Here is a 26,416-nt window from a genome sequence, read left to right as displayed (position 1 = left end):
TTGAAAATACAGATATAATGTAGATAGATGGAGATAATTTTTAAGAAAATATAACTCATTTCCCTGAGAACTGAATTTTCCACTTTTTTAGGAAGAGACTGTTAGATTAAAAAATACAAGTACAGTAAAGCTTCATTTGTTCCAACATCAGACTAGCAAATATTATAAAAATGCAAAATAATAGGATTATATTGAAGTGACAAGAAAAAGTCCCCTATAAAACTTAGTGTCACCATCAGGGACTCATTCAAATAGCCCTGTGTGAATGAAAGCAGGTAATCACCTCATGCGACGAGTTGACTCACTGGAAAAGACTCTGATGCTGGGAGGGATTGGGGGCGGGAGAAGATGGGGACAACAGAGAATGAGATGGCTGGATGGCATCACCGACTCGATGGACATGAGTTTGAGTGAAGTCCGGGAGTTGGTGATGGACAGGGAGGCCTGGCGTGCTGTGATTCATGGGGTCGCGGAGAGTCGGACACGACTGAGCGACTGAACTGAACTGAACTGAATACACCTATAGATAGAGTGGATTCATGTCATCGCTCAGTTGTGTCTGACTCTTTGTGACCCCATGGACTGTAGCCAACCAGGCTCTTCCATCCATGGGATTTTCCAGGCAAGAGTACTGGAGTGGGTTGCCATTTCCTTCTCCAGGGGATCTTCCTGACCCAGGGATTGAACCTGGGTCTCCCACAGTGCAGGCAGACGCTTTACCCTCTAAGCCACCAGGGAAGAAATAAGAAATAACAGATACAGAAGACAGTAGGAGGAGGGATCATTTAATCATCATCAAATGATGCTGCACACATCAGTGATGGTGAAAATGATGACCTTATAGTACAGCACAGTGAGTAATTAACACAATGATTCTGAATTGCTAAGTGCAATAGATTCCACATTTGTTCAAAAACACTCTCTTCTCCTCGCCTCTTCTATTAAAAATATTTTCTCTCTTCTTCTTGCCTCCATTTTCATCAGTGGAGAATACTTCCCCTGACTTTGGGGCCCTCCATGTGACTTGCTTTGGCAAGTCAGCAGACATGAGGCAAGCACTTACTTGAAAGCACTTGACACAACAGACATAATTGGGCTCGCTCTCCTGCACCTCCACCCTCTCCCGGAGAAGAGCCTCCAGGCATTCCTCCTGCCTCCCCTTCAGCCTGGAGCCCGGAATGAATATTTGCAAGTGGAAGCAGAGCCCCAAAAGAAGCAAGGAGCCCAACTCAGCCAGCCAGATGTCTTAGATGTCTAAGAGCAACATTTCCAGTCATGCCAATCCCATGACAACCTACAGATTAACTGATGAATACGCATCTTCTGACTCAGATTTTTGTGGTGATATGAAGCATAATTAAGGCCATAATTAACTAACACATCAAGAAAAAAGTAAAACATGTTTACTCAGGCTTAAGTTCCAGCTCCTTACCACTGAGCTAGGGTCAAAGTGCAGGCTCCCACTAGGCTTCCATTACATCATCCTGGATGACAGGGGGAATGGCACCTCAGTGAGACTCAGCTGTAATGAAAGTTCCAATTCCTGATAAAAACCTTCTCTGATATCGCTAGGGGGGTTGGCAATATTTAGGACACCCTTGATACAGCCTGGCAAAGTAGAAGTTTAGATTCCTCACCATCTTCTCACTGATGAGGATGGGATGGGGATCACAGCTTGCCATACTGTTTGACTGGATTAGGGTGGTTACTGTCCAAAGACGTCCTGTCTTGGCAGGCTGCCCTTCCCTACCCCTTTTTATTTAGGGGATAGGGGCAGAGATCCAAAGAGAAAATTTGCTGGAACTTTTTTTGCACACCCATTGGCATTTCTGAATTGCCACCTTCTCCTGAGCTCAGTCTAGGACATATAAGCAGAAAAGAAAACTTGGGGAATTCAAGTGTCATGTCATTTCTCCGGTCCCAAATCTGAGTTCATCTGGTTTCTTCTCTCTTCCTTTCAGAGTCTTCTTATGTGTATTTTATATGTAATGTCCTATGTTTTTAGCTATATTTAACAGAATGAATAGGAAAAAGTACATTTTGTCCACCTTGTCATGAAAATCTCTGAGTAATATTTATTAATAGCCTACTCTTGACCAATATTAAATGTGTATAAAGTCATCTAATCAAAAAACAACCCTAGGGACCCTTGTGCACTATTAGTCGGAATGGAAATTGGTTCAGCCACTATGAAAAACAGTATGGAGGCGCCTCAAAAAATTAAAAACAGAACTACCACAAAATCTAGCAGTTCCATTTCTGGGTGTTTACCAGAAGAAAATAAAAGCATTAATTCAAAAAGATATATACACCCTTATGTTCACTTCACCATTATTTACAATAGCCAAGATATAGAAGGCACCCAAAATTCACCTAACTCAAAGAATTTTTATTTTTTTTCCCAATTATTTGCAAATTTTGGGTGGCTTAAAATTTAAATTATTTGCACACTAGCATTTTCTTTTTTAAGGATGCCCTGAGAGAGATTTAAAGAATTTTAAGGTACCCTTTGAGACAGACAAGAAAGAAATTCAAACAGAAGGAAAAGCCTGCAAGCAATGATAAGCAAGAACTGTTGAATGGAGTGACATGTTGGCGTGGCTCCAGAGGTGGTTACAGGTAATGAATATACTGCTATAAACTGGCTAAGCTTAAGGGCTGGATTACTGCGGATAATGGGACCAAGTGACCTGCAAAAGGCCTCACAGCTCAAAGATCTGAGTATTCTACTGTTACAAGATTTTATTTCATTTCAAATCAAATCATTTCAGTAAAGATCAACTGGATGACTTCTGTGCGCTATTTCTTCACTACACCTTCTAAAAATTTATGAGAAGATTTTAAATGGTTTGCCGGTCCAGATTATTAAAATCACTAATACTCACTGCAAAAAACCCAGATAATATACTTTGGAGTATTTTCTTTTATTTTTTCTACATGTAAATATTTTGCCTCTATTTAAGAACACATTATAAGTTTTTTCCAATGAACTGAAAAATTCTCAAAACATGTTTAATCAAGGCATTCTATTCCATTCAATTGCTATTCATCAATAGCTTCTGCAGTACTATTTAAGCACAAAGTTACCCTGCATTGTGGCAAACTGCTTTTCACAATACTGTCATTATTTTAAATGATCCCAGGATGATGTTTCTTTTAGAGAAATATTGGTCATATTGCTTTTTATTATGTGTGCCAACAAAATTCCTACAATCACACACACACACATACTTTCACACACCAAATGACCAAATTGCTTTCTGGACATGTTGAATCAATTTATATTACCATCAGCATTACCTGAAAGTTCATTTTATCACACTCCTCTAAACAAAGATTGTTCTCCATCTTCTTCAATTTTAGAAGTAAAAAATAGTTTTAGTTTTGCTTTATGTGATGTCTTGCCAATTTTTAAAGGTTCTTTATATAGGATATTGAATTTAAGTCTAACACTTATAAATTATTTTCTCAATTTATTCACAAATTTTAATTTATGGTATTTTCTGACAGAAAGATATTTTAAATTTGTATGTCATCAAATAAATCCACAATTTTCCATCACAATTTCCCCTCTAAGATAATTCATATTACTCTCTTCTGATTTAATTTTTTATACTGATGTCTTAAAGGTATCATTAACATATTTATATACATATATAATCTGTGTGTAAAATCTGGTATATATTATATATTAATGTTTATATTATGATATATAGGCCTCCCAGGTGGTGCTAGTGGTAAAGAACCTGCCTACCAACGCAGGAGACATAAGAGACTTAGGTTCGATCCCTGGAGGAGGGCAAGGCAACCCACTCCAGTATTCTTGCCTGGAGAATCCCATGGACACAGGAGACTGGCAGGCTCCAGTTCATGGGATTGAAAAGAATCAGACATGACTGAAGTGACTTGACACATTATGATATATATATATGTTTGTATGTGTGTGTGTACGTGTGTATATATATATATATATATACACATACATATAGCTGTGGCAGTACAGTTAAATTTGTTTATTCATCAGCAGTCAACTTGCCAAGCATTGTTTTTTTGACCAATCCTGTTTTCATTCATTTGCGATGCTCCAGTCTTCCCAGATGTATTAGTATTTCATGTATCACACAGAAATAGAGTGTGTGTATATATAAACTCAGTCAGATTTAATTCTGCTGCAAAAAGGAAAAAACTTCATATTCTTTTTCTTACCCAACCCCTGCCCTGAATTCCTTCTGCAGAAAATTGGAAGCAATCTGAAATTGCCATATCTATCTGAATAACGGAAAAAATATAAAACTGAAATAAAATTGAAAGCAATATGGAACCACTAGAAATGGTGCTACCACTAGATCAGAAAAGTGGAAAAAAATTTAATTTATAAAACAGACAGGATCAATGACTGCTAAATCCGGAAATCACGAGAAACATGGCAGAGCCACGGAATTTGTGACATTTTATAAGCTAAAATAAAAGAAAGAAAAAGAAGGAGCAGAAACATGTATACAGCCCTACCACAGGATACATTCATAAGGAACCTATAAATACTAAGCAGGAAATACAAACACTTAACAGAAAACCTCTCTTTTAATAAAGCTCTCAAATAACTCCCAGATTAGAGGCAGGTAGGAATAAAGAATGGGTCATTGGTATTTAGGTGGAAAATTAATAATACACACACATATGCATCATGCAAAATTTACCTTCCTAGAGTCTTTCTGAAACAAGTATAATCTCTGCATGCATAACTGTCCTGAAGATTTAAGACCTGTAAAATAGGAACAATGCTCTATATAACTTCCAAGAGGCCCAGAAACTCTGTATACCATTGCCACCTGGAAATTCCCTCTTCTCCCTGAAAAATTACAGAAAGAAGGACTGTAGCAATCAAAACCTGCATCCACTGATGAGTGAACATGGATCCTCACTTGGATTTTGAAATGTTCTCCACTCAGCTACCTGCTGAACCTCACACTCAGATGAGCACGTTTGGGTGTATACGCAGGTGTGTGTGTATATTATGTGTTTGTGTGTGCATAAAATAGAAGACAAGATAAAGTCAAGGTGTGGGGAGGGTGGGATGGGCATACTCTTAACATAACTAACAAGTAAGTGTGTGTTAGTCGCTCAGCTGTGTGCAGCTCTTTGTGACCCCATGGGCTTCTCTCTCCTTCTTCTTCTCTCCTGCCAGGCTTCTCTCTCCATGGAATTCTCCAGGCAAGAATACTGGAGTGGGTAACCATTCCTTTCTCCAGGGGATCTTCCCAACCCAGGGATCAAAACTGGGTCTCTTGCATTGCAGGCAGATTCTTTACCATCTGAGTTATCTGAGAAGCCCTAACTAACAAGGGGAAAGGTACATTTGCAACTTCAGTAATATGCAAAGTGCTCCTACGAGTCAATAAGAAAAAAAAAAAATCCAATAGGCAAAGAATTTCAGCACACTATCCACAGAGGAAAAACAGGATAATAGCCAATAAGCATAAAAATGGTACTCAGTCTTACAAATATCAGAAAAATGAACATTACAACAATAATGAGATGTCATTTTTCTACACTGAAATGAAAGCAAGTCTCTCAGTCGCGTCTGGACGCTTTGCAACCCCATGGACTGTAGCCCACCAGGCTCCTCCATCCATGGAATTTTCAGGGCAAGAGTACTGGAGTGGATTGCCATTTCCTTCTCCAGGGGATCTTCCTGACCCAGGGATCGGACCCAGGGATCGAACCCGGGTCTCCTGCATTGTGGGCAGATGCTTTACCGTCTGAGTCAACTGGTATAAAAAATATAGTATACACACTGTTGGTGAGAGTAAAGAGAAACTGGCATTCTCACATAAAGTAGGTGAGCAAATAAAGGAGTTCAGCAATTTAGGAATATGCATACACACACACACACACTCACAAAATGTACTTTTAACATAGCCACAGCAAGTTGCTTACATGTTCGTCTCTGTGTTGCATAAAAGCACAAGGAGTCTAGAAAAATGGACAGGAAAATATCAACAGTGGCAAACACTGCATAAGAGAAAGTTGAGGGACAGAATGGAGAAGGAATAGTCTATATTTTTACACTTGATCTTAGCCAAAAGGCCGAGAAGCGATAGGAATAGTCTATATTTTTATATGATAAATATTCCTATGTTACGGAGAAGGCAATGGCAAGCCACTCCAGTACTATTGCCTAGAAAATCCCATGGATGGAGGAGCCTGGTAGGCTGCAGTCCGTGGGGTCGCTAAGGGTCGGACACGACTGAGCGACTTCACTTTCACTTTTCACTTTCCACTTTCACACATTGGAGAAGGAAATGGCAACCCACTCCAGTGTTCTTGCCTGGAGAATCCCAGGGACGGGGGAGCCTGGTGGGCTTCCGTCTATGGGGTCACACAGAGTTGGGCACGACTGAAGTGACTTAGCAGTAGCAGCATTCCTATATTATTTAATTTTCATGAGCATGTATTTATATATTGAATAGATGATTTAAATATATTTAAATAACTTTAAATGCTTTGTCTAGATGGCTTTTCTCCTGATCTGACTGAATCATCAAGTCTGTAATCAGCATAGCTACCATCAGTGAAAAATTTTATAATAAAAACATCTTTTTTGAATATTCTTCTGGTAAAAAAGAAGCATTTCTTATATATATGATAACATCTAAACTCAGTTTTAAGAAACCAAAATTTGGGCCATAAAAACTTTGTTCTTTTTATTTTTTTTCACCAGAATTAACCTCAAGCAGCTGAAGAGGCAATAATAAATAGCTAGATGGAAACTTCAAATCAGGAGATCTGTCATAAATTTGTGGTCATTATTCCTGCTGTCCACTATGATTTTGGCTGTCCTCATTCCAAGCACTTGAAGGACTGCACTTTCATACCCACTTGAAATGAAGTATGGCTGTGTAGATTGCTGTGGCCCATGAAATGACAACAGAGGTAGTATACGGAGTCTTCAAGAGCAAATGCACGCTGACAACTTCTCCTTCTCCCTGCCACAAGGATACTCCAAATGGCAACTGCACTATCAGCCTATATCCCTGAGTTAGGATGGATGACATGGAGCGAATCTCCTGGGTAACCCAAAATAAACCTGTAATATGAGTGAGATACACCTGGGCTATTTTAAAACACAGAGATTTGAGGGCTGTTTATTCCTGCAGGATGACTTAATCTATCCTGATACAAGTCTTAAGATCCACACACTTTCACAAATTCAAACTAGTTTTAAAAACTGTCCTATTTTATAATTTAAGAGCCAAAGGAATGAATTCTAGGACAAACAAAATGGGAGGAATCTCAGCTAGTGTAATTCTGTAGCGGTAATGTTAGATTCCTTGAAAAGAAGTCAGAAGTGAGCTATTATCAGTGTCTGAGCTCACAGAGGCGGGACTAAGGGGGACTCTGGAAATTCCCCCTTTAGAAGGGGCTCTGGAAAGAAGAAACATCTTAAAATTCCTTCTAGATTTCCTGAAGATAATTTACTACTTTTCTTTGCCTCTTCCTCATCAACCCCTGCTAGCTAATATCTAGCATAAAATCTTAGACTCAGCTCTTCGAAAACAATCTGCCTTGAGTTGTGTTTTTCTTCTGTCTCTTCACTTCAGCTTACCCGGAGTCTTCCCTGTCTGTCCTAATAGCTGATTCTAGCCAATGGTGTATTTGACTTCAGTGTTTTTATCACGTGAGTTAGACTGGAGTGTGTACTTGGCCCACACAGTGGGCTAAGTTGGTGAATGTGGATGGATGTCTGAAATTTTTCTCAGAAGCAGGGAGCCTAACAAGTTCCACGGTCTTGATCTCTTGAAGCCAGAAAAAGCTAGTGGCAAATGCGTGCATGATTCTTCTGTTCCCATCAGTTCTCATCACCACCACCCTTCCCTTTGTTGAAGGCTAACTTTTCCTTTTTAAGGATGTATTTATTAAGTCAGTCTTCAAACATTACAAAAGGAAAAAGAAACTCTGACACTCAAAAAAATAAAAATCCTTGTTTCAGAAGGGGAAATTGATAGAAATTTAATCTGTGAATCTGATTATCCAGCAATGAAAAGTTAAATCAGTAAAGTCTCAAATGTTTCTCTCAATTCTACCATTGCCTCCCATGCCAAGAATAAAATTTAATAAAGCAATGCTTTTAACAGTGTGACCTATGAAACTCTTTCACAAACTGCAATATTTCAGTTTCCATGAAATAACTATTGAAAGCTTCCTCCAGCAAAACCATATTTAGTGGTGACAACGTTATAATCCTCTCTATATACTCAGCTACTGATTTCTCTATTCTGTAAATTTTCATTACTAAATAACTGGAAAGTCTAACTTATACTTTACCTTCTGATATGAGTTTTCTTCCTTGGATCAAATTATAATTTCCTTCTTTGAAGATCTCCTATGTGGGTCTTCATTTCATCATAGTTTCAGGGGAAAAAAAGAAACTCCAAGCTCTTTTTCAAAAATTAAATAAACCAGAAGCAACATACTGAAAACAATTTGATGATGGTGAATACAATTAGTTATCTATATACTAAAATACTAAATCTATAACCTAAAATAATAATAAACATATAATCTTTATAATAATTCGTTATTTTATAAGAAGACCATAGCTGATTACAGTCTCCACTATTAACTGTCAATAATACTTTTAAAACATTTTTCTATTCAACAAATTTAAAAATAATTTGTTGTTGATTAGCTGAGACTGTGAAGAAGGGGAAAAATATAACTGGGTACATGTTCTCTACTTTGAAAGGCAGACTAATTTGCAACAACTATAATAAGAAGCAAAATGTGGCAAATTTCCTGACAGAAGTACAAACTAAGTATGATGAAAGCACAGCAAAAAGAGATTAATTCCAACTATGGACATGTGGTAAGGAGTGGTGGATGTTGAAATGAATGTAGTAAGCCTGGGCTTTAAAGTCAAATCTCAGACATGTCGTTTACAAGTTGCATGAATGCAGGCATATTAATGTACCTGTCTTTCTTCAATCACCTATGAAACTTGAAAAATAAAATGAAAACCAACTAAATAGCCCTTACTCTGTATCAACATAATACTATGAGCATTTAATACAAATTAATTCTCCCCAAAATTTTATGTGTATACTAATATCCTCACTTTACAGAAGAGGAAACTGAGGTACACAGAGCTTATGTGGCCTATGCCAGGTCCACAGTGGAGTTTGACAAGCTGGAACTGGATGTCAGGATGTCACCCCCTGGGTCACAAACACTATTCTATGTGGATGAGTTAATTTAGAAATCTAAATCCACCATGAGCACATTTATACACATTTCATTGACCCCTTTCAATAAGCCTATGAGGTGATTACCATCACTACATACATTGACAAACGATGATCCGACTTGGATGAATTATGAAAGAACAGTTCTGTGGTAATGGGTACAATGAACTGCAGCGGGACACTTCTTTGTATAAATAAAGCTTTATTGGAACAGTTACGCTTAGTTGTTTATATATTTTCTGTAGCTGCTTTTGCTTGACAACAGCAGAATTAAGCGGTGGCAATGGAGCCTATCTGGTGTGAAAAGCCAAATATTTACCATTTTGCCCCTTAAAGAAAAATTCTGCCAATCTTTACTCCAGAGAAGCCCTATCCAACAGAAATTTCTGTGATGATGGAACTGTACTATATCTCCACTGCTCAACAGAATAGCCACTAGCCACAGTGGCTGGCTAAATTTAAACTAATTAAAACACAAATTAAAATGTAGTTCCTCAGTCACACTCACCACCTTTCAAATACTCAATAGCCATGTTACCTATGTAAATTAAATTTTACTTTAATTAAGTAAACTAATTTCAGTAACCACATGTGGCTATAGGCTACCATCCTGGACAACAGAGCCATGGGGAACTTCCGAGGTAGAGATGGTCCCCAGAGTCAAATACTAAAGAGAGATCAAACAAGCTAAGGACTTGAAGTCAATACGTAGAATTAAGCAACAAATTGACACTGATGAATATTTGGAAGAGGAATCTGGATCGAGTGATGAGGCCTGAGGTCACCTTTCAGTGGATGCAGGAGTGTAAGGAAAACAGACAACAGGGCAAGGCGTTACAATGTGAAGAGAAGTGTCTCTTTATTTATGCCGATCTTTCAGCTGGATTGCATTAAAAGAGAAGGGTAAAACGCAAAGGTAGCTGAGGGGAGAAGGACTGAACCCTAGTGGAAATAACTGTTTGTTTTTTAATGGCACTGCAAGTGGGAAAGTGAAAAACAGGGCAACGTTCAGGTTCTGTTTTACAAGTGCATCAGTGCAGAGGAAAGAAGAGCTGTGTGGCTGGGGTGGGGGCATAACAAGAGCTAAGGCAAGAAAGACCAGTGGAAGCCTTGCCTTAAAAGCCTTGAATACCTCGTCGAGGAAGGGGAGGTCTTTCAAAGGGAATGCCCTGTTCAGAATGGGATTTCAGGTCACACTGGGAGGCAAACAAGGAAAGATAATCAGTTTGGATCTATTGACTAGCCTAGAACACCCACTCCAGTGTTCTTGCCTGGAGAATCCCAGGGACGGGGGAGCCTGGTGGGCTTCCGTCTATGGGGTCACACAGAGTCGGACACGACTGAAGTGACTTAGCAGCAGCAGCAGCAGAACATCACAGGAAGTTAAAAAAAAAAAAGGGGGGAAGTGTAGAAACACATCAAAGAAGCCTGAAAGAGGAAGAAGGGTGTACCAAAGAAAACTGAGGTTTATCATCTCTGGGTATCAACTTTCTGTTCTCTTTATGGGAGAGCTGAAATAAAAAAGAAAAATAAATACTTTTGAAGTAAGAGAGGGGATAGCAATTTTGTTAATTACCGATAATGGGCCAGGTTCTGAGTTTGGTCATTTAAACTGAGTTTGGTAAAGCATTTAATCCATGCAGTATCCCTTGAGAAAGACAATATTATATCTGTCTTATAGATGGGAAGAGGTCAAAAAGCTTCCCAGAATTATCAAACTAACACATCACAGACTAGAACCCAGTACTTTCCGACGCCAGGGAAAATGTGATGAATTTCCAATTTTCCATGTCTGTGTGCCAATTTGAGTAACTCTTGTACCCTCACTAGACACCATTTCCTATGGGCAGAGGCCATGTGCTAGCTCATTAATGGCATATTGCAAATGCTCAATTATTATTTTTAAATTAATGCTGCAAGTGTGAATGAATGTATATTGAAACAGCACTCTTCTGACACATTAACACAAATAAGAATAAGGGTCTCATGAGGTAACTGCTCAGCAAAAACAATGACTAGCTCAAAAGGCTACTACTGGACACAGAGAAGGCTTTACACATTTCTAAAAGGGCATCATGTTGCTTTTCTCACACTGCGACATCTCATCTAAGTTACAGGTACTTGGCCTTAGACAGTATCAACTGACTGTTCCAGGAAACCCTCCAAATTGGGTAATTGCTTACTTGGGGCAGCATAATAACCTCATGCTCATTTAACCACTAGGGATACTGTGTTTGTAAAAGAAGCTGGGAAGCACACCTCTCTATAGGACAATATTTTTACAGAGAAACCTAACATAAAGTGAGAGGTGCTCTTTAGCCCTATTGATAATTTCCACACTAGTAAATACACTCAGAACCTGGCCCCAGCCTACCAGCTTTCGCCACAGACTGTCCCATCTCAGCATGAAAGGACATGAAATAATGATCTGCACCCCTGCCAGATCATCTCGGATTAAAACAGAGAGAACTGCCAGTGGTGAGAAATGCAGCCAACAGGAAAAAGAGTAAAAAGAAAGGCTTTCAAGAAATCAATACCTGTTATCTGAACTGGATCCACTGTCAATAGACAGAAAAGGCATGAATGAGTGATCCTAAAGAGCCCTAGGTTGTGAGTCATGCCTGGCAGCTAAATTCAAAGCAGAAGATGACACAATTTTACCTTGCTTGGTTTTTTTTTATTCTAGAGGAAATGTAGGAAAAATGAAGAATTGAAGCAAAAGGGAGTAGGATTCAACTCAATTCAAAAAAGGAAAAACTAAAATCATAATTAAATTAAGGTCAAATGTAAAAGTTAAGATCAAGACATTTAAATTTCAAAGCATAAATTTATTAAAATCTAAATATAATCCTCAATAAATATATATTTAAAAGTACATTCTAAAGGAAAGTTAACTTTATCAGTGAGCCATTTTCAAGAGAACTACTGAGGGCACTCAGGAGCAGTGGTCCTCAGTCAACCAACTCAGAAACAGATCACAATGAGCTCATAAGGAACAGAACTCCAAATCAGAGCAGGTTCCTGGAAAACCAGACCTACAGACCAGGATGCTCATGGAGACCTTAAGCAGGTAACCCTAAAATCTCCAAACCATCCAGAGAATCAGAGCAGGCCGAAGAGGGTGCACGCTCTCCAATGCCAACCTGTATCTGATGGAAGAAAGAGAAGATGCCTTTTAGCATTTAATCCTGATGACAGTGATGATGACATGATAAAGAAAGAACGTGATGACGTGATAAAGAAAGGAAAGGAGAGAAAGAGGGAGCAACCCCAGCACCATGCAAGGAAGAAAAAGCCAGTTTGATGACACGGTGTTATTTTGCTCTGGTTAGGGAGAAATGGGAAGAGAGGGGGGAAATAGAGGATTGAAGCTAATGTGCTCTAAACCTGAGGACTTCTGGGCTGTATTTTTTCTACGTTCACATTACATCTTCATCGTAACTCTCCATTTCTTTCTCCTTAAGGCTATAACTCGGGCAGAATGACACACTGCAATGTTCTGAGGAAATTATTCTCTGCAGTTGAGGCTCCCAGAAGGCAGACACCACATCTATTAACTCATTCTACACACTTAGCTCTTGTCCGCAGAGAAATGGTCTATACAAGCTCTTATTAAAGAGGAAGAATACAATCAATCATTTTAGAATGTCTAAAAAGAACTTTTTCTTCCCATTGAGACTTCTAAACTATTCTGAGATTGTTTCTATAAAGACTATGTAATTGGGGGAGATACACAGGGAGCATCAATTTTGTTTTATTTCTTAAAATAAAAAGATCTGAAACAAATGTGACACAATGTTAAGATCTTAAAACACCCAATGTTCAGTTCAGTTCAGTTCAGTCGCTCAGTCATGTCCGACTCTCCGCGACCCCATGAATCACAGCACGCCAGGCCTCCCTGTCCATCACCAACTCCCGGAGTTCACTCAAACTCATGTCCACAGAGTCGGTGATGCCATCCAGCCATCTCATTCTCCGTCGTCCCCTTCTCCTCCCGCCCCCAACCTTTCCCAGCATCAGAGTCTTTTCCAGTGAGTCAACTCGTCGCATGAGGTGGCCAAAGTATTGCAGTTTCAGCTTTAGCATCAGTCCCTCCAATGAACACCCAGGATTGATCTCCTTTAGAATGGTCAGTCCACTAAATTATTTATTTATTCCCTAAATATCTCATAAGGAAAAAGGCTGTGGAGACTTACTCACAATATTTATTAACACTTTTGGAGAAAATTTTTGACAACATATATCAGAAAGCATATAATTTCTCTTTGACTCAGAAATCTAAGAATTCATCTGCAAGAAGGAAGGAAAGAAACAGACAGATAGACAGACACAGAGATACAGAGATCTTCAGAATGCTGTCTCCAAAGAAGAAAGTATTCTTGCAAGTAAAGAGAAATCACCTAAAATTCAACAGGAAGGGATTGTGAAAAAAATAATTTAATATTCACCCAGTATGTTTAAATATTCTGCATACATTAAAATCATGGACTAGAAGAACAGAGGTATGATAAAAACCACAACTTACTCCACCTGGGAAAATAAGCTATCAAACAATATGAACAGTATAACTCTATAATTCTATTTTTCTGTAAGAAAAACAGTAGTGATCTAGAGTCAAACAAACTGACAAACAGAAATAGATACTAGATTTTTTAAAAGCACAACACATACAAAAAACAAAACCTGGTGAATCTGAATAAGTTGGTTGGTCAAGTGAATTGTATTGAACCAATGTCAATTTTGTTTTGATAATTTACGATAGTCATGTAAGGTGTTACCATTGGAGGAAGCTAAGTGGTGGATATAAATGACCTCTTCGTACTATTTTTGCAACTTCTTCTGAGTCTATAATTATTCCAAAATAAAAATATTAAAAGAAAATGAAAGACTGAAGGGAAATATACCAACTATACCAAGATATATATGAGATTAGATATTGAACTATAATTGATATTCCATCTAGTCTGGCTTTCCTGAGTTTACACAATTAAAATTTAAAGTAACACTGCATATTTCTTGGGGGAAAAAAAGCATAAACCTAAATTTCAGTCAGAATTACTTTTGAATAAGAAATGTCAATGAAAAGTAATTCAAAATCTATGTCTCAAACCAAGGCTTTTGGATGATAAAATCTCTGCTCTTTTAATTAAACCCCACCAAATCTCTTCCAATTTTCCACCTTCACTCTTGCCAAAACAACCTTAACACAGAGCTGGAAACTAAAGCCAACTTAACCAACCAGATACCACTGAGTGCAAATTAAAACATTAAGAAAAGTAGACAAAATTTTTATTGTCTTTTTCCCTAGTCTTATCCTCAAAATAATCTAACAAGGTCACAAACTATGTCTTTGCTCTATCCTTGCCAATTCCCTCCCCTCACTGTTGACATATAATATCATAGATTAAACATTTTCCATTCACATTTCGTTAATTTGAAACTTGAATGCAGTGCAACCTGCTCAATTATCCCAGAGTTCATTATCTAGCTGATGCTAACCAAGCCCATTATTTCTCTTTATTCTTTTTGTGTTACTTGTCTTTTCCTTACTTTTCTGGGCGTTAGCACTTCTAGCAGAAAATAAGAAGCTGCACAAAGGGATAAAATTAAAATTGGTTATTTTATGTATCAAAGGAGTTATTAGTTAGAAAATGGCCACGGTTCACCATAACGTGAGCCTGTATGTTCTAGTTACTCACACCTGAATGGTCAAAGGTAATTCAGAGTAGACTTGATTGCAAAATAAAGCAAATTTTATTGCCCATATTTTCAGAAAATAACTAGATAGTCCATATCACTCATGACTACTCTCCTTTTATTAAATAGAAAAATGAAAGCTCTTATTACCAGCAAAAACACTTTTTTCCTTTGATGTATGAAATCACTCCTCAATGTTATACTCTACTTGGAGTCTTATTCAGCACCTGGAATAGTGCCTGGCCTATATGAGCATTCAGTAAACATTTAATGAGTGAACAATAGAAAGAAAGGAAGAATAAATGAAGGAACAGATTAAGAATGAATAAATTCTAGAGCCAAAAAAACGCCACTTTTATAACAGGTCAGCAAGCATATAAGTGTGTGTGTGTGTGTGTGTGTGTGTGTATGTGTGCAAGCATATAAGTGTGTGTGTGTGTACGCACCTGACATGTTTTTAATCTGTTAACACTGGAATTACAAGGATAAAATAGGATTAACTGGAGATGAAATATGACACAATGAGAAGCTGATGTCTAACAGATCTCGTTTTTCATACCATATCTGCCACCTGCTTTCTAAGTAAACATGAGCAATTTACTTACCTTTCTCTAAATTCTTCTTTAAGAACACATGCTCTTGAGAAGTTAAAAAACTATGGTAAGGAATATTACTGGTGCTATTGTTACTGTAATAATACATATTTGCGTTCTGATGCTAAAGCTGAAACTGCAATACTTTGGCCACCTCATGCGACGAGTTGACTCACTGGAAAAGACTCTGATGCTGGGAAAGGTTGGGGGCAGGAGGAGAAGGGGACGACAGAGAATGAGATGGCTGGATGGCATCACCGACTCTATGAACATGAGTTTGAGTGAACTCCGGGAGTTGGCGATGGACAGGGAGGCCTGGCGTGCTGTGATTCATGGGGTCGCAAAGAGTCGGACACGACTGAGCGACTGAACTGAACTGAACTGAATGCTTTAGCACACACACTCACATACGTGCATGCACACACACTCAAGCAAGTACTTAAGTATTTAAGATGCCCTTCACCCATTTCACCTGCACCTAACTCCCTCTCCTCTGACAGCCACCAATCTGTTCTCAGCATCTGGTTTTGTTTTGTTGTTTGTTATGGTTTTAGAGTTTACATATAAGTAAGATCAGGGCTTCCCTGGTGGCTTAGTGGTCAATAATCTACCTGCAATGCAGGAGACATGGGTTTGATCCCTGGGTCAGGAAGATCACCTGAAGGAGGAAGTGGCTACCCAGTTCAAACATTCTTGCCTGGGAAATCCCATGGACAGAGGAGCCTGATGGGCTACAGTTCACGGGGTCTCAAAGAGTCAGACACAATTTAGTGACTAAACAACATAAGTTAGATCATATGGTATTCTTCTTTTATTACTTTTAAACAGTGAGTTTTCTTTTGTTTATCTGTTACTATGTTTACTAACTAAGGTGACTAAAACATGACAATCTGGTAAAATGACATTGATACAACTCTTAAGCCTGAAGTAGTTTGACAGACAGATACAAAGTCAGGTGCATCCCACTGTGGAGACGACAAAGATGACTGAGATCTGATCCCTGCTCTCTGTCACCTAGCTGTGATCTTTTAAGTTACTGGTTAAAGAAAGCATCAGTGGAGTATGAGCTTACATAATGGATGTATAGTGACTAAACGCAAATGGGAATTGAGCATTCTTTGCCAAAATAGCTTAAAGGGAAATAAGATTCAAGGTGATAGGCTTTTCAGGAAGGAACCATTTACCAAGAAGACAGGTACAAGGTGACTCTGGGAAAATAGTGAAGATTTAAATTCCACTAAAATGAGAGAAGAAAATGGAAGACACATAGAAACATAGGTGACAAATGAGAGAAAGGAAGTTGCATCTCTGATTAAAAAAAATTTTTTTTAATTCAAACATTGCTCTCATTCCTTTGTACTTTCCAGGTACTGTCATGTGACAATCAGGCAAAAGAAGTTTTAAAGAGTGTAGTCACAGTTCATTACAGAAATTGGGCTCTTACAGTGTGACCCAATGGGTGTGAAAAATTAAGTCTACCACTATATTACAAGTCATTTAATCGCTGTCATTCAGTTTATAGTCATAAAAGTGCTTATAATTATACGTATCTCATAGGGTGTCAGAAGGATTCAAAGTATACGTACAGTATTAGCATAGAGTCTGACTCAGCACACGTGCTCCACAGTGACCTCTGTTGTATTGCCATGATTGTTATTACTGTTACTATCATTACTGAAACACAGTCATCAGTCTTAAAGAAAAGAATGAATAACTCAGTCATGTGCTAGAGAACAATCATGTGTGTTTTCTCCTCAATCCATTACACACCCTTCAGATACTGCTGTGGCTCATCCCTTAAACACTCAAAGGAAGGTTTAACATTTTTAGATCATTTGTTCCCTAAAGTTTGGCAACACCTATGGAATAACACAGGTTAGTGAGAGAGCCCACAGTTCATGGTCCTTGTACTGGATTTCAAAAATAAGATATTCATGTTAGAAACAAGAGAGATGGATGCAATATGATTCCTTGGGAAAAAACCTCATCTCTGCACTAAACATATGTTATGTGTCAAGGTCTGTCCACCTGCGTTAGGATCAAGATGAAAAGCAATGGAAGCAAAACAGCAAAGAATACTATACTTGAATGCATTTTAAAAAAAGTAATCAAAACAAACAACTTCCATAATTACAAACATGTAACAAGCCCTGTTATTTTTTCCTGAGAAGTTGGAGGAAAGGAAATTTTTCAAGTACTCATAATTAGATGAATTAATTAGGCTATTTATCACATGTTCTCATAAAAATAATGTTAAAGCACACTACAAGCAGTGAGTAATAATGTGGTCATTAGATTTTCCTTAACAGAAAACCAACAGAGCATTCTTAAGGGAAGGGATTAATGTTGCTTTCTACTGTCCAGGAAACATTTCAAAAGTAGGTAACAATTAATATAAAGTCCTTCTCCCACCACTTTTGGGACTGTTGTATACATTTTAAATATTTTACATAAAACATACAGTTTATTTTTTCAAAGAACATCAATCTATAATTCTAAATAAAAGAGATATTTTCCAAATGTTTCTGAGATACAAATCCAGATTTTTAAAGTTACTTTTAGGAGTTTCAATGGAGAAGGGGTACGAAAAGAAAAAACCAGCCAAAATTAGCTAAGACAGTTATTATGGAAACAATATAATGCAGTGTACACTGAGAGCGCAGACACTGAATTCAACCTGCACTGTGCTGTGCTGTGTTCAGTCGTGTCCGACTCCCTGAGACCCTGGACCACGGCCCACCAGGGCCCTCCGTCCGTGGGGTTTCCCAGGAAAGAACACTGGGGTGGGTTGCCATTTTCTTTTCCAAGGGATCTGCCCCACCCACGGACTGAATCTGAGTCTCCTTCACTGGCAGGCAGAGTCTTTACCACTGAGCCACCGAGGAAGCCCACATTCAGACTGCCTGGGTTCAAACCCTAGATCTGCTACTTATTAGTTTTATATGTTTAGGCAAGTTTTCTTAAACTCTCTGTTGTTCATTTCCATACACACTAAACAAGAGTAAAAGATCCCCTACCTCACAGGGTTGTCAGAAATATTAAATGAATTCAAGTACTTAGCATTCTATCTGGCTCATAGAACAGATACCATAAGGCTAGCTGTTTTCACTATATGCTGGACACTTTCATTCAGAAAGTTCTGTTATTAATATATACATTAATGATTTCACAATCCATAAAATAGGCTGGATTACACACAGTAACAATAGCGAACACTCAATAACTTGAACCAATGTTTATTTCTCATTCATACACCCTTAATGAGGCTTCAAGTGGACTCCCCAAAGAACCATCACCTACGCATTTGCTCGGTTCCCCAGGCTATCGACGCTTCCACAGTGGCTCTGACAGACAGGGAGGACTAAAGATTGAAGCGCTAGCCACTAACTGTTTCACAGGAAGTGACACGCCTTTCTCTGGTTGCTTTAGCCAAAGCTAATCACATAACCACCCCTGGAAGGGGAAGCCAGACCCTCCTGTGGGCTCAAAGGAAGAGAACAGACACTGCTGAATAGCAGTATTCACCACAGTCCACATTTCGGTACAGTAAACTGCTCGAGGACTGGGGACCTAAGTTTTAACCCAGAAAAATTTGTTTTTCTCCACTGATAACAATCCTCAACACTTTCTCCCCTACCCACAGTTTTACCCAAGGGGAAAATATTGTACAAATTTGCATCGGTAACAATGGCAAACTTCATTCAGCCTTGATTAAGCAGGGAGAGTTGGGAGCAAGGCAATGTCAGGGCATTTGTGGCTTAGAAAATCACTTAACTCACAACTGAGAATCAATGAACCTGAAAATTTTTAAAAGTGCAGAGAGAAAGCAAAGAGGTTAGTGCAAAAGTAGACTTTTCTAAGTTCCAGTACTTTCGCTGACAGTTATTTTAGCAAACAGTCAATAATAATGATTTTACATCCCTTGGGCTACTAAATTTTTTTATCATTTTATTGTACTCCTTTTTTTTGCACAGATATCTATATTGATCATGTCTACAGATCTTGAGTGTCTTTTCCCTTATTTCCTCTTCCCAAATTTCTTTTACTTAACTAATGTCACTTGGGAGAGACATCTCAAAAATTATACTTGGGAAATGTTGCTATTCTAACATCAAAACCTGGAGAAGGTATTTCTCTTGGCTAGAGTTATCTCTTAAGTCAAGACCTACAGACTTCAGACGCTTTTATCCCACTTAGAGCAACTAATATTTTAAATCAGTAAAATTCACTACTTACCTAAAAGTTATAAATCAAACTCTGTCCTCTAACGTAGTTACCCGATCTGTTTTCAGCTATTCTAAGAATTTCAGCTGGACTATTTCAAACTGGAAATTCTTAAACTTCAATTTTCCTAGATAAGAATAATACTTCTCCTTTCTATGTATTGTCCCTTACCTCATTTGGCCGTAATGCCAGCAAAAGTACATATAATTCATACTTTTATAAGCTCTCTAACCACATGGTTTACATAAAGAATATAAGTTTTTCAGATATGTTTCCTAAAACTGTAAAGAGGTTATTACATTCACATACATTATCACAAATATCCATTAGCCTCCCACATGTTTCCCTCACAAATTTCACGCAATATAAAGGAATGATTCCACCTTCACAGAGTCACTGCTTAAGTGGAAATTCTTTAAAAAAAAAAAAAAGAAGGAGAAGAACAAGGAAGGATGCCGAGAAGGGGAGGGGAAGGGGAAAATGAAAAAAAGGAGGAGTTGGAGGGGGAAAGGAGAACAAGAAGAGAAAAATAACTTCAACTACTGGATTTTTTTCTCAACTAATAGTACATGGCATGAACAAAGGAAAAAGTAAGCCACCTTCCAGGAGGTACTAAGAGTGTGGACTTTACCCCACACTTGGTAGAAGATTGGTCACAGCTGATTGAATTTCCATTGTTCATTGATTGTGAAATTTGTCGGGCAATCCATCCTTGCTTATGTAATCGCAGCATTCCAGCAGTTCACTCTGTTCTGTCCTGAACTTTCAGCAGCATGACAGACTGAGAAAATTAGATACAGCACAGCACCAAGCTGTTGACCTTCAGAATATAAAGCCCATCTTTTTAAATTGGTCTTTCTTGATGAGTCTATCTGAGGCAGAGTATTGCTAACAGGCCATTTTTCATGCTCACCATGTACCTCATAAAATATTTTTTCATTTATAAAAAATGATAATTTAAAATTTAAATGTATCTGTACTGTGCACAGTATTATGAATAAATTCATTTCATTTAGAGTTTGTCAGAAGGGGATGCATTTTTTTCATCCCAAGATAAAACTCTCACCTTTCAACTATAAGTAAATACACTTTTAATAATATCTGATAAATATGAAGGAAATTTTATTAGAGAAAAGAAAGAGAGGGAGGGAGGCTGAATTTCCAAGACAACTTAATGTGGCTAATTGTTTGCCAAAGAATCAAAATTCAGTAGAGGAATAAATTACTTTCTGATTATATAAAATCCACATTATATTTTCCTTATTTGTTTTCCTTTGAAAGAATGTCAAACTCAGCTAAGTTGTAAGTAAAAGATAAAGAACCTTTTCCCTCTGAACCACTCACTGACAGGTCTGAAACCCCAGAATAATTTAACAAATCGACAAATATTAGTTCTTTCATCTTTTTTTTTAACTGTCTCTTTATCTTCCCTGTCAAATGCACCATCAAATGCTTAGATAACACATAACAAGAACATGTAAATCTGTTAAGTAGCTTTTTACTCCATCTTTCAGACTTTTCCATTTTGTTTTTTCCATGAACTTCCGGCATCTAAAGAAAACAATGGATAAGAAACCACACAAAGTTCAACTTGTAAAAACAAGGAGTCCTGTTAATGAGGAACAGGTTTCAAAATAAGCAAAATTCCCTTCATTCCTATTTCACAGATTTCTTCACTTCTTCCTTTAAACAAGAGATGCTCTTAAAGGGGAAGGTGGGGAAAGGAAAGACAATGAGGAAACTTCTTTTCAGGTAACCCAGACACCTCCACATGCTGTCATCTTGCCCCTCCTTCCTGTCATTGTCAATATGTTCCTGGACTGTTACCAGTTCCCTCTGTATTTCGGGATCCTAGTTTTGACCTTCACTTCTCCATTGACATCACATTATTAAAAATCACTGAAGATTTCTGCTTCAAAACTGTTACCTTTCAGTCCTCAATAGCCTCAAAACTTCTCTAGAGCCCTTGACCACTATTGACCTTCCCTATTTTTATCTCTTCTCTCCCTCTTACTCCATGGCACCAAAACATTCTGCTCTTCCTTATCCTACTTCTCCGAACAAGCCTCATCCACTCTCAGGCTTTCCCCCTCTTCTGTTCATCTTCCCAGCTCAGTTTCTAGTATTTTGTTCTTTCTCTCTCTCTAAATTGCTCTCTCCCTCTCCCCGCACTCAACATTCACCAAGCTTTAGCTCTCATGTCTTTACAAATTTCAGTCAAATCTATAATCCCATAAGCCCTTGCCAAGTCTTCAAATCATCTTTAATTCACAATCAGTTCCTCCACCTGGGTATCTGAGTCAAATTCTCAGGTTTATCATAACTTCCTTACTTCCCTACACCCCACCTGGGGATCGTTATGTCTAATTTCACCTGGGACAGCAGCCACTCAGTTCCAGCCAAGTGTTGCCATGCGAAAATGCTGACCAAGTGCTGACAGTTAATCCACTTTTTTTCAAAAGAAGCCCCCCCACACGCGACTGAATCATTAAAGGAAATTTAAATTTTAGATGAAATGCTTCAATGTTTAAATACTGACAACTACTTCAAAAACAGACAAACAAAAAACCCAGCACAAAACCTATCAATACAGACAGGCTATGACTTAGAGCCTAAAAAGTGAATGCAAATGTGAATGCTTGCTATTCCAAGCTTTCCAAAACCATCCAAACTTCCTCCTGGAGTACCTGTAACTCCAAAATAACCACTGCAAGCCAACTGATCTACTATCCATTCTGACCTTCAAGCATATTTGGTTTTTTCTCTCCTCTGTGCCTCTGTCATGTTTGGTTTGCACACAAAAGTTTTTCTTTTGCACACAAAAAGTGTTTGTCTTTCTCTCTAAATCCTACTTTAAGATTGAGTCCAAATGCTACCATTTCTCTGAAAATCTTCTGGTCCACACTAGCTTCTGGGAATCTCTCTTCCATATTTCAAAAACATCAGTAACTTGTACTGTGTGTCAAGTACAGTTCTAGGCACTTTATGCTCCCACCCACCTTTATAATTCTAAGAAATTGATACTGTTGTTGCTCTTATTTTACCAATACGGATATTGAAGCCTATCCAAAGTGGCAGAGCTGGGGTTGAACCCAAACATTTCTTGTTCCAGTGCAGAAAGAAGAGTAGGAAGTTCAAGTTTTGATCATCCACTATGGGACCTGTTTGTGCCAGGAAAAGAATTTTAAATCCTTAACATGACTCACCAGACCATTCACAATATGGCTTTCTTCTTCTGTTTCTTAACTATTACCTGCCAAGTTAGCCTTCTTTCAGTTCTTAGAACTTACTGAGCTACCTCATACCTCACGACCTTTTCATGTGCTGTTCTCTTTGTCTGGCATGTTCCCTCCTCCTTTTGAGTCTAATCCCTACACACTGTGATCTCAGTTTAACCATCATTTCTTCAAGACTCCTACCACGATCCTTCCAGAAAAGATTACGGCAAATCTCCTTATTATTTCCTAGCATTTACTACAACTCTAAAGAAATAGTTTTGTAATAATTTACTGTATGTCTCCCATCTCTTTCATCATTTTCTCTGTACTATACACACAATGAGCGAATAATTGATATCTTTAACACTTATAAGCCATTTTAAGACTTGGAGACTTAAGCAACCTTTATCTCATAGCTAGTCAGAAACTGAGATCTTGCATGTCAAAAAAAAGTACCTACACAATTTCCATTGTAGATATGTTAACCAAGCAGAAATCATTTTCTAATCATCTGCATTTAGACTTTTCTTTGTTAGCTTATGGTCACTGTTAATACATATTAAATTCTAAATCAAACAGTATGTGACAGTCTGATCATTGAATGTTGTTTAAATAAAAATAAACTAAAATAGGACTGCAATGTTTCCAGAGAAAGGGATAATTAATGACCCAGACCGAAAAAATTAACCACAATGCATAATGCAAAAGTGAATTGCCTAATTCTTCAGAGAGGGGTAGCTGGATTTCAGTTTCAGGAAAGGCAGTAGGATGTCTAATTCATCAGAAGAAAACAACCAAAACATCCATTCTGTGGTTCCAGGATTAGAGAAATCACTAGGGGTTCTAACTGCTTCACTGTATATTCAGTTCTCCACTGAAGTCTCTATAATAGAGACTTTATTCTCCCTAAAGCTAGGTGTCAACAATGTGAATGAACCAACAAACCACGAGGAAAGGTAATTCTTCACATGTTCCTAAAGCACCTACATGTAATTTGTTTTTCAAAGATCTCAGATTTCAGTCCCAGAAATCTATTTTACAGGGCTATTCACTACAATGGAATGTCCCTAATGTATCACCCTCAAAGATTTCTATCCCATGCTCATACTACTGCATGTGTAAACTACTATTGGGTAGTTTATGCCACTGTGAAAGCTAATATGCATTACTATTTATGTGTTGGGGGTTTTGGTAGGCCTGTAGATTCAGAGGGGAGTTTGCCTCCACGACAAATAAACAGACAAGCGTATAATGAGGAAGAATCTGTCTGACCTCTGGGAAACCAGGGGGCTTCAGAGATCTTGACTACACACCTATGTCAGCTCCACCTCGAAGAGAACAGCTAGCTGTAGCAACCCTTCCTCATTTTACTTAAGGATTGGTGGTCAACGTCTCCCTTCTCCAGATCCCAGCTTCAGAAACAAGTAAGCAAAGCACCTTCACATCAAATGGGGCCTGTATCCACTTGCCACCTCCCAAGACATGCAGAATCAAAAATCATCAAGTCCATGTATCCTGTTAACCTATCACTTTTTAAATTCATGTCTGTTCTGCCCTAGAATATAGGGATATAAAAGGGCGAGGGGGCAGGGGAGGGGTCGCGGGTGGACATTTGCCTCTTGACCTTGAGTTTGAAAGTGAAAGTTAAGTCGCTCAGTCGTGTCCCACTCTTTGCGACGCCATGGACTGTAGCATACCATGCTCCTCTGTCCATGGGATTTTCCAGGCAAGAGTACTGGAATGGGATGCCACTGCCTTCTCCAGGGGATCTTCCCAACGCAGGGATCGAACCCAGGTCTGCCGCACTGTAGGCAGATGCTTTGCCATCTGCACCACCAGAGAAGTCGAGTTTACCTTTGCAGAAAAGTGTTAACCAATGAACAATACCTGCAAATAGGATTCAGACTGAAACCAGTTTTTGAATGGAGTTTCAGATTGGATGGATGGTCTTCTGTGCCTGCCTGCCTCTCCAACTCTGCTCTGCCAACCAAACTCCTCAGTAAGACTGAATCACACTGCTAAAACAAATACAGACTCAAAGACTTATCTGTTATTCACTTTGATCTGTTGGGCTGCTATAAAACAGGTACAGCCACATGATTCCAAGAGTACAAAGATGAAGAATTCGGATACAATATTATCAAATACCGTGACCTACAATGTACTGAATTTTTGAAAATACATACAACGACCTTTTGGCCAAAAACCTCTTTAAAAGTAGACATTTTATGCATACAATTTTTAAAAATTCAGACAAGCAACTAGAAATTAAGAAGAGAAAAACATAGAGGGAAAATCTCCAGATCTTAAAGGTCGATTTGATGGACTTTGAGTTCCACATTGTCTGTACTCCCTTGAGCCCTCCCCAACTTCAACTAATCCTCTAGAAACCGGTTCTTTGCAGTGCCAGTGCCACTACCTTATGTCTGGCCCACATTGGTTTTTACTTGAAGTATCCCAGTGAGTTCTTGAGTTTTCTGCATAGTCTTATGGGACGGTGGTCCCATAAATAATTTCAGTTCCATATTTTTTGACATTTATATAGACACAGAACTTTGTCTCACATTCTTAGGTGAGACAATAATCTCTGTGTTTTGATGTTCTCAGATCTAGAGATTTCCTGCTGTTAAATAACTGTGGAAGGAGAGTGAAAAGATAGCTATTCTTACTCTAACATTCATAGGGTCTATTTCTTTTATGACTTGGTCTTAATCCTTCACTAAATTAATCTTACTAGTTACACATTTATATATGACAAAACTGAAGATCAGAGAGATTAAGCAACTTGCCTATGAACACACAGCCAGTAACGATAAAAGCCAGAACTCAAACACAAAATTCTGGCCCCAGAGACAAGGCTGTTAACCATCATGAAGCCTCCCCGCCCCCCTTGCACATGCATACCAAACGGGCACACAAGAGAGGATCAATCAAACGCTACTGGAAAACTTGAACTGGATGGGGAAATGTGCTAGACTCTAAAGGTAAAACCATGTCAACAGCTCCAAACAATCAAGAGGGGACAGAGCATGGTGGTGACAGAGAACAATCTCTGGTCAAGAGGTCATTCTCCCTTCCAGATTCCTACTCCCAACAAGAAGACATTCATCAAATGCAAACCTGACCATGTCATTCTCCCATTTCACTGCTGGGGACTTGGAAATTGCAGTGGGAAACCCCACTGCAGTGTTTTGCAGACTTTTTTAGAGAAAACATCTCTCCCTCAGGAATGGCTGAGGAAAGCAACCACATTCTTAAGGGCTAGGCACATGAACCAAAGAGCAGCCATGAACTTGAGTCCTCCCGTATGATTCACCCTTAAGAATCTGACAAGTTTGGCATATATTCTACAAATGCATCTTTTGTTTGTTATAACACAAAAACAATGTTTATAACTACTTACAATCGTAACTCTAAAAGAAAAAATAAAAACACACCTTTA

At 38.4% G+C, this 26,416-nt stretch overlaps 1 protein-coding gene across 4 annotated transcripts in view; it reads right to left on the bottom strand.

Moving 5' to 3' along the window:
• ACSS3 (acyl-CoA synthetase short chain family member 3) overlaps positions 1 to 26,416 on the bottom strand; it is a 234,622-nt gene that overhangs the window by 207,077 nt on the left and 1,129 nt on the right. The window lies entirely within an intron of this gene.

This window comes from Moschus berezovskii, chromosome 6 (assembly GCF_049115385.1).
Source record: "Moschus berezovskii isolate FMDL1 chromosome 6, NW_MosBer_1.0, whole genome shotgun sequence".
Classification (NCBI taxonomy): domain Eukaryota; kingdom Metazoa; phylum Chordata; class Mammalia; order Artiodactyla; family Moschidae; genus Moschus; species Moschus berezovskii.
Note: the sequence above shows the minus strand (reverse complement) of the source record. Positions and strands in the feature narration are given on the sequence as shown.